At 36.4% G+C, this 9663-nt stretch overlaps 1 long non-coding RNA gene and 1 other non-coding gene across 2 annotated transcripts; both read left to right on the top strand.

Moving 5' to 3' along the window:
- The first annotated feature begins 1462 nt into the window (after positions 1-1462).
- LOC122149079 lies at positions 1463-3670 on the top strand. Its single transcript, XR_006162835.1, has 5 exons — positions 1463-1806; positions 2139-2204; positions 2378-2443; positions 2688-2728; positions 3057-3670. It is a non-coding gene; the product is annotated as an uncharacterized LOC122149079 (long non-coding RNA).
- LOC122149123 lies at positions 2488-2608 on the top strand. The gene has a single exon (XR_006162869.1). It is a non-coding gene; the product is annotated as a small nucleolar RNA SNORA26 (small nucleolar RNA).
- Positions 3671-9663: the final 5993 nt, after the last annotated feature.

The following is a 9663-nucleotide window of genomic DNA, read 5'->3' as shown; positions in this document are numbered from 1 at the left end:
AGGCTATCTTATAACTTCATAAGATGATATTGGCTGTGCTTTTATAGTGTTGTTTCATCTATTTTTTTTTTTGTTGACGTTTTAAGAGCAGTGCCGCCGGGCATTTCATGTCAAACTGAATAGAAAGGATATTTCCGCGACCAGTACATTACAGTTTCATTTTGTGGGAACTATTATATATTAGAGGAGCTATTGCATATGGCATAATATTGTGTCAACAAATAACCATTTTCGAAAACATGTATCGAAAACTATCAAAATGACAACATTGTATGTATATTGACGTTTAGTTTACAGAGAGACAAATTAATAATCTATGCAAAGACACACAGACCACTTCAGTTACATCTCAAGAAGGTGGAAAACAATTTAGGCAGGAGAGGGTCGCTATAAACATAAATCAGCCTGCTACTTTATGGGGCATTAGACCCCATTTTTAGGCTTTAAAGAATGGCTTAAACACAGATACTAACAATCGAGCTATCTATGAACATAATTCGGGCATCACCGATTACTGCCATATTTATCCGTTAAGTAAACTCAGTTTAAGCAATTCCTTACATCTCTAGTCTCAGTTTATTATTTGAGCACAAATAATACGTCTATTTATGACAGATGACTCAGTACACTGGTGATCCATGCATACAGCAGCTCATAATGAGGTCATGCACCTGATTGTGAGGAAGCCATTTCAACTATCATCATTACGTAATAAGCAAGCAACATGCCATGCACGCTATACTCACCATATGCACAAATGGAGGCGATGTTTCTGACAGTCATTTAGTTTTATAATGTGCAGTCCCTCGTTGCCATCTTATGAAAAATAAACATGACTGTAACAGCAGTAAATTTACACTGACAGGGCCCAAGCTGCAATCCCAAACGAGGACAGGGCAATCGCAGTGACGCTATTCAATCCCGATGCTTGTCCCGCTCACCTGCAACAGTGCGAAACAAATCGAGAGAGGTAAACGTGCTTGCGGGCTTTCGTCCAGTTTTTTTCTTCATGGTCACTTGCAACTTACAGAAATAAAAATGCAGGATATATTTTATTGTAAAAACATTCTTTGGTCCAGTTTAGCACGGAGCGCTGAACGAAAACATTCACATCTACTGGATTAAACGGTTCAAAACACCGCCCCACTGGGACGCGAATTTGGTGGCTTCCGGCGTCTACGACACGAAACGTCTGCTCAGTTGCATTGACAGATCGAGTTCACCAATGACTTGTCGAAAACAAACGTTCGAACTTTCGTTGTGGCCAATAGAATTTGTAATAAGGACAGTGGTTCTTCTATGGGGACCCAAAAATAAAGGGTATTTTGTCCCAATCCATACAATTCACCAACTCTTACGAGTACCGATCCAAATACCCATAAATGAACTTGGAGGACAACTATCAACACTAAAGACACATTTTCTGGGATTATGATGTACATTCTATACATTTGTGCATATAAATAATATTAGGCCCCAGTAATTTAAATGCGAAAGTATAAAAAGAGAATTTCTCGAGTAATAATTTATGAACATAAACACCGTCTCATAATAGTTTTTTGAGTTGGATCTTTTCCCGAAACAGCGATTTGTTAACCAAGCAGACTGCGTCCTAGCGTTTTATGAGTCGTTTGTATCTTTGAATGAACTGAAGGAGCCGATTCGCTTAAATTAACTGGAGGTGGTCTCTTTAAATATCCCAGAATTCCTCACACCGCTCACACGTGTTCATTGCCTCCCGCACCGCACTGTTGCAGACAGTCACAGAAAGATCGCACAACATGAGCAGACGCAGTATGGGTGTCGGTAAGGTTCTATGTTTATATTTTTAATTTTCTTATTACTGAAGCTGTTTAATTTTACACTTACAGCGCAACATGTACAAGTTGTGTCGCAAATAATCAGTTTTGTTTACCAGAGCAGTTACAGTGATTTCTTTAGACGTGTGTATAGAAGGGTATTAAAATAGTTCTTAGAGTAAAACAAAAGATGATCGATAAAACATGTAGTACAGCTTGTTGCCAAGCCTTGATTCGTAATTCTAGAGCTGTTAAGTATCAAAGAAGTGCCACGTGTTGTCCGGGAACGCACGTGGTGAACGTGCGGCCTGCTGATGTTGATTGCATCTGTTTTAATAGATTGTCCATCTGAACCTCCTGACTGAAGAGAAGCTTGCCAGTTTCTACGATGTCTTCCCTGTAAAGGTAAGGAAGCATTTATTAACTTAAGATCCTCATTGACTAACAAAAGGGAGTAGAAAAATTCTTTGTCTCGTTACTCTAGATCTTGGAAAGGAAAGCTCAGCTCTAAAGCAGTCAGCTTAGTATATTTTTGTATGTTTTAATTACGTATGTCCTTTTTTTATCTTCACGTCTAGGCTCATATATTGGTTTGGCCCTTAGGCACAGCTGTGTGGAAAAAAACCTTCTCTACCCATTAATTGGTAAGTTATCTAATTTTTTTTTCTAGTTTTGTCAACCCCTTTTATTGCACATTCAAGTCCTATTATGTCTTGAATGATCGACATGGAGGGGCAGATGAATTCTCTCAAAAAACTGAAGTATTGGCTCAACATTCCTTGCTTCGGATCCTGTCGGGAGAGAAACACTTTTTTTTTTTTTTTATGGTTAGCCTTGTTAATTGTGTGTTGAGATGCTTGATAATCAGTCTAAATTTGTATTTTGCAGCCAATGACAAAGGCAGAGAATGTAAGAACTACAGTCATTAGGTGAGTAATCTGATCATATCAGTGCTTTTTCTGCTTGTATTTCAGACCGCTTGTATTTTTTCATACAACCAGTCTGATCTAGTCTCATGATCCCTCCTATGCTTTGCCCACTGGAGGCTGGCGGTGTTTCTAGTGGTCATATCAGGGGGGTAGAGGTAGAGTGAGCTACTCTTGCTAAAACCTGAGTCAGAGGCCACTTCTCTGTGCTTGGGATCCTGTCGCAAGACACATGCATATAAGAAAATAAATGCAGGCAGTGTTTAAGTAACGCGGTGACCTGGTTTGTCTGAGTTTAAAGTGAATTAAGGTTTTTCCTTTCTCTTAACAGATTCCATTGATGGCTTCATTTTGGGGGCACATGGATTCAGTGACTGGCTTGTTCCTCGGAAGTGATGCAGCTTGAGAAGAGCTAATTTTATTTCCATGTTTGGAGAATGTAAAATGAGTGGGGGAGTTTTTGTAAACCATGTTTATGTAATGCACAATTTTGAAAGTTATGCATTGATTGTTACCAATAAAGAAAGATGCTTACTTGAAGTGTTTTTATTTTCTCTTTTTTTTTCTGCTCTTAACATTGAGTCATGGATCATGATCCATGTTACCAGGAAATTACTGTCTTAGCCATGGTTAATCTGTATTTAGCATGGGTTCTATGCATTTTATTTCCTTGGAAGAAGAAACCTCAGAAACTTCAATTAAGACTGATCTGTTTAAATGGTTGGCATGTTTAACTGTTGATGCTTTTGCTTTCATCTAAAGGGGAGGTTAGTAAATCAAATCTGTTTATAGTTGGATCACTATTTGTCTCCATGTAAGTCTAAGACAAAGTGGTGTGTTTTCAAAATTCAAGGCACATTTGGGGTAAGTGTCTTAAACTTTTTCTGTGAAGCTGCGTTGTAACGATCATGAAATGCATTATATAAAGTGTATTTAATTGAAATATATTCCAGAGTCAAGTGTAATTAATGATTGCTGAAGGTGCAGTGGTTCTCACCTGGTTTTACTTCACAACCCAGATGTTACGCTGTACATTGGTGATTCTGCTTGTTAACAATTAAATCGGTTTAAAATTAATACTACATTGATATTGGGGTTCCTGTACTGTTTAATTTAATTCATGGATTACAGGAGCATTGTCACATTTGTCTTTATTTTTATTTATTATTTTTTTTTTCTGTCAAATTCATTTTTTTTTTTTTTTTGTTTGTCCTGTCAAATTCATAAAAATCCCAACCACAGTATAATTTTCAGTACAAAAGAAACTCAGCTACATAGAGAAAAACAAGAGGGAACTACAAACGAAACAATGCATTTCTATGCATGCTTCATTCTGTTGATGCAAAATTCCTAGAGGGAGGTATGACTGACAACACTATAGAAAAACTATATTAAGACCAAAATGGACTGATGTCTGCATAACTGAATGACACTAATTTGGTTATCTAACATGCAGGGTGAAGTGCAATTTATGGGGACAGAAGTGATTAATACTCAATTACACAGACTCGTTCTTTTACTATTTTTATGCATATAAATTTCATTGTGATCTAAGGAACAGACAGGAGGAAGAGGAAATTACATAAGTTATAGTAATGGAGATGTTACTTAATTTAAAAAAAGGAGGGAACAATAATATATATATATATATATATATATATATATTTTTTTTTTTTTTTTTTTTGAGGAAACCACAGGTTTTGAACAAGTATGAGCACAGCACCCAAACACTTAAAGACTCAGCATGCCTCCACACAGGAAGACAGCTATTCTAAGGGAAAGGCATCTTTAATTCAAGGAAAGATACTACTGTTTTGAATGTTTTGCCACAGAGGGCTAGTGATGGGCAGATGTGGCTAATGTTGGATGTTACGGAAGGTTCCAACAATTTCGTGATTGGCAGGTTTTTGCTTGTTGTGGCCTATTTGTGAATCACTTTCAATAGACACATAAACAATTAAGATGTCTGGATACACTGTGCCTGAGTACATGTTGTTTTTCAATTCGCTGGATTGAGTAATGGTCTATACTTATGAACCATTGTGGCTTTTGTTCTTCTAAAACTTTGTGAATGTAGCTCATATGAATTATTTAGCCATTTCAGCTTTTCATTAACAGGAGGAACCAAGATTCTGCTTCCTATTAACTATGGTACTATTAACCATTATTTTACTATTTTTTAAATACAAACATACATACAAAATAAATAAATAAATAAATGCAATTCCATTGCCAAATAGTGAGATAATTTCAATAATAAATACATTTCAAGAAATTCTTGATAAGGTGTATTTACAACCATATTTACATGCATATTTCATAATTTTTATTTCATATTTATAAAATATTACTGACAAATGGCATGTGTTATCTTTAACTTCACATTGTCATGCAAACAATGAGTCAGTAACTACACTAATTAGTTAGTTGTGTGTATATGATTTCATTAGTCATTCTTTTGGAAATCAGGCTGCTGCGGAGTTGTGGTGCAATTGTAGAAGGTAAGTCTGTCAGGTTAATTTAGTTCCGTGTTTCATCTGTATAAGCACGTTCGAGAGTAGCCAACCCTTAGCTTTGCACTCAGTGAGTAACAAACAACAACTAGGCCTATGTCATGAAATTTAACCCCAAACAAGAACATTGAGATCTATATTTGGCTTGTGCCATGGATGGAGGGATTGAAGAGTTGGGCCATACTCACAGGAATGTGATTGGATTTGAAAAAGAGTGCCAGTTGGCTGTCTTCCACGGCCCATGTCTGGTTACTTTGATGTGACCCAGATGTGAAATGTGGCTCAGGGTTGGACAGGACGAGCCACAATCAGGCAGAGCTACATGTTTTTTGGCAGAAGGAACTGTTCCTGAGGAAAACGGTTTCAGGACTGAACGACTTGGACATTTTTCAGAGTGGAATGACAAGATGTGTTTGGATAACACAGCAGTGAAAAACTACTACCCTTCATCAAGGGTGCCACAACAAGTATATTTATATCCTAGCTCCTTTGTTTTGGATGCCTCAGCTTAAGTTGTTGGTATGCTTGGTCATCCAGTTTCATCAGAAAGATAAATCAGAAAGACATTTTTTATTGGCGAAAAAATGGCTGCACTAGCTAGACCAACACTGAACTAGCATAAACCAGTTTGAACCAGGCATCACATAAATAAACTCTCTCACTACGGTCTCTAATACAGAAACATACTTCCTCCTTTCCCGCTCGCTCTCCTTCTATGTCTCTTTGTGTTTCTCTCAAATGAATGATGATCGCTTTCATCCAGTGCAACCCACAGTTTTACATATTCTCTGTCAAACACACACAAGTCCTTTGAAGTCTGCTGGTAAATGGATAAAAATATTGTTGACATTCTCCAGGTCAGTGATGGAACAAAGTGCTGAATTATGTAGGATCCTTTTACATTTCTTAGGACAAAAACAAATATTCATCTCTCTCAGTGGATCGCTGTCAGACATATACACACTTTTCACCTCATCTTGGAGGTTGAGCTGTGGGCAGACAGGATACGTGTGTGGATAGATGCCATAACTGTTCTTTAAACTGTCCTGTTTCACTCTTTCAGACTTGTCTGAACCAGATTTCTTTGTCACATTTTGCATACTTTGGGAATACTGTATGACACTCTGTAGTGTAAGTAGTGTGAGCAGTATATATTTACACTCAGATAATGTAGGCCTAGCTATTTAACCACAGAACTGGCCTGAGAAAATATTGTCTGGAATTTCTATGGAGATTATAGCACTTTACAAATTAGTTGAATGCTTTAACATCACCTCATATTGTGTGATTTTATTTGCATATCAAAATGCTTTTAAAAATGGCCCCCAAGAATTTATAATTCTTGAAAATTAAATCTGGAATTACAAAATGAATTTCGGTTAAAGGGATACTCCATCCCAGAATGAAAATTTTGTCATTAATCACTTACCCCCATGTCGTTCCAAACCCGTAAAAGCTTCGCTCGTCTTCAGAACACAATTTAAGATATTTTGTATGAAAACCGGGAGGCTTGAGACTGTCTCATAGACTGCCAAATAAATAACAGGTCCAGGAAAGTATGAAAAGCATCGTCAGAATACTCCATCTGCCATCAGTGATTCAACCGTAACGTTATGAAGCAACGAGAATACTTTTTGTCGCTTCATAATGTTACGGTTGAATCACTGATGGCAGATGGACTATTCTGACGATGCTTTTCATACTTTCCTGGACATTGCAGGGTTAATGTAAGCTTTTATGTCATAAAAGAGCCAAAGTTGAGACATTGAGATTTATTTTCAAGTGTCTGGCCTAGAAAGTGAGAGTTGCTGCCAGAATGAAAAGTCCAAAATGCAGGACATTAGTAAACTCTGTCAATCATGAGAAATGTTGACAGACTCTGTGTATGTTAAACATGTGGTTTTGATTTTATGTTCTGTACCTTCTCACAGATGCTGATTGCTCAAAGGAGCAGAATGAAGTGAAAACCATGTTTAGTCATAAGAAATCTGGGTCCGGCAAGGGAGACTGAGCACTCCAGCACTGTGGATTACCCACAAATACTCTTAGAATTACACATCCTTTAACTCGCTATTTACATTAAAACCACATATTCTGATTTAATTTGTTCATAGATTTTGCTATAGCCTAGTGTTGTGGTAGATTCAGGTTTCCAGTGAGCATGAGCGGTTGCTCAGTCCTTCTCACAGCGTGAACATGTCTGACAGACTTTCAGGAAATTAATGAGTTTCTTTATGTCAATATGTGTATATAATGGGTCACCAATGGCCTTCTGTATTTGCCTTGGGTGAAATTTCGCAGGCTACACATAAAAAAACAAAACACTTTTTTTCATGAAATAAATCATAAAAAACAATATTTTTTTGTTCAATGGACTGTAAACTGACTGCATCACATTTAAATTTAAAATTTAAAAGAAAAGAAATAGAACAGACAGAGCTAGTGTTAGAAGATGAAGTTATTATTTTTTATAATAATTAAAAAGAAAAAAAGTAGATAAAAAAAGAAAAGAGAGTGCTAGTGTTAGATGGTGATTTGATGGAAGAAATTTGTCTTTAGCTGTTTATTGAAGATGACTAAAGACTTGGATCAAGTTGGACAGGTCATTCCACAAGCAGACCAAAAAAAAAAGACCAATGAAATATAAAATCTGCAAGATGGCCTACAGATGCATGAAGAATCTGACCAAAGATTGATGGAAATGGAAATGTTTGTCTTGCCTAAACAGAAAAAAAAGAAAAAAAAAATGCCTATAAATAAATGCCTAATTTTCCTTTCAGGAACAATTTCAAAGGAAGAAAACTAGCCTAAATCAATGTGCAACAAAATTCACAAACTCCTTTGTCAATGCTAAGACAGAAATGGACAGGCTTTGTGCCCATTTATTTTGTGTGTGTGCTAAGGGTTTAAACTAGTCCTTTACGACTCACAAATCTTATTATTTTTTTACAAACACTGCATGAGTTTACAATATGTTTATTACTGAATAGGCTGAATAACTGCATAGAAGAACATTAATAAGGGTAATTAGCTCTGATTGGGCCTTCTGATGAATTTAAAGTTACACACAGCCCTTGTTTAGGCTCGGCAAACAGAGATGATTAGTTTGCAGAGGTCACTTGAGGTGATTGAAAGTCCTGTTGTGCAAGTGTACATTAATTTAAAATGGATTGGTATTAAATTTGGACCCCTAAATGTAAACCTCACAGGAAAAAAGAAATAAAGTGTTACCACAATACAGGTTGAGCTGTGCTATAAAAGCTAATTAGTTTCAGAAATCAGGTCAAGTTACATTATGAATTATTAAGAAGTTAATTACGTTCAAATTTCATATTTTAAACCGTTCTATTGTTGAGACTGATTTGAGGTTTTTATTTTATGCACAGGCCAAAAAAAAAAACAAAAAACAGAATATTCAATATGTTTATTGAAATTAAATACATAAAAGGCGGTAGGAGCAAAGTAGTTAAAGTATGCAATAACACATCAAAACATAAAAATGTGAGATGTTGCAAAGGGATGTGTGAAAAATGAGAGAGAGCAAAGGAGGGGTGACTCATGTCAAAGCGTAGCTGTGAGGTGTGTGTGTATTTCAACCAGAAGACAAAGTGTATCCAAGACCCATCTGCAATCCATCTGAACCTGCCCTGCTGTGTCTTACATTATAAACACACAGCGTATTTGTGTATGCATGAATTCATGACTGCTGTGTCACCCCTCAACCATCAAACTAATGGTAGAGATAGAAAAAAGAGAGAGTATCCTAAATTGGGTGTAATTCTAGAAAAACATATAACAGTGATATTCTAATCTATTCATGCATGTACCTGTAGGTTGACACAATAACCTGTACAATGTCAGTTATGAAACAACTGCATTATGTTTTACGTCAAACCAGACATGCATTTTTTTAACTGAATATCATATTATACCTGGAAATGTCACATTGTGGTGGAAAAATGTGTTGCAAATGTCATTTCATGTTGTTTTTAAGTACTTGTGTAAATTATATCCACAAGGATAAAAAGAGTGTGTGATTCCCATGGAGCACCTGAAATGTGACATATTAAGATTCAGTCACCTGAGAGTCATAGTTGGCTGCCATAGCAACAGTGTAACAAAGAGTCGAGTGTGTGCAGGGGCACAGGAGTTCACCCTGACTATTTCACACTGAGAGTGTCACCGTGTGTGAGTGTGCTGCTGATAGAGGAAGTGGCAAAGGCCATATTTGAGTTTATGCCAAAGCAATTTAAGTGTTAAAAATAAAGCTGACGCATGCTTTCCAATGCTTTGACTGAATGGATAAAGGTCAATATAATTCTAGATCTGTATGTAAGCGTACATAATGCATTTTGACTTTTTGTTTCAGTGACCTATAAACAAAAAAAAATAGAGAGATTAGGGCTCTCTAATGATTATGGTTAT

The sequence above is a fragment of the Cyprinus carpio genome, chromosome A20 (assembly GCF_018340385.1).
Source record: "Cyprinus carpio isolate SPL01 chromosome A20, ASM1834038v1, whole genome shotgun sequence".
Taxonomy (NCBI): domain Eukaryota; kingdom Metazoa; phylum Chordata; class Actinopteri; order Cypriniformes; family Cyprinidae; genus Cyprinus; species Cyprinus carpio.
Note: the sequence above shows the minus strand (reverse complement) of the source record. Positions and strands in the feature narration are given on the sequence as shown.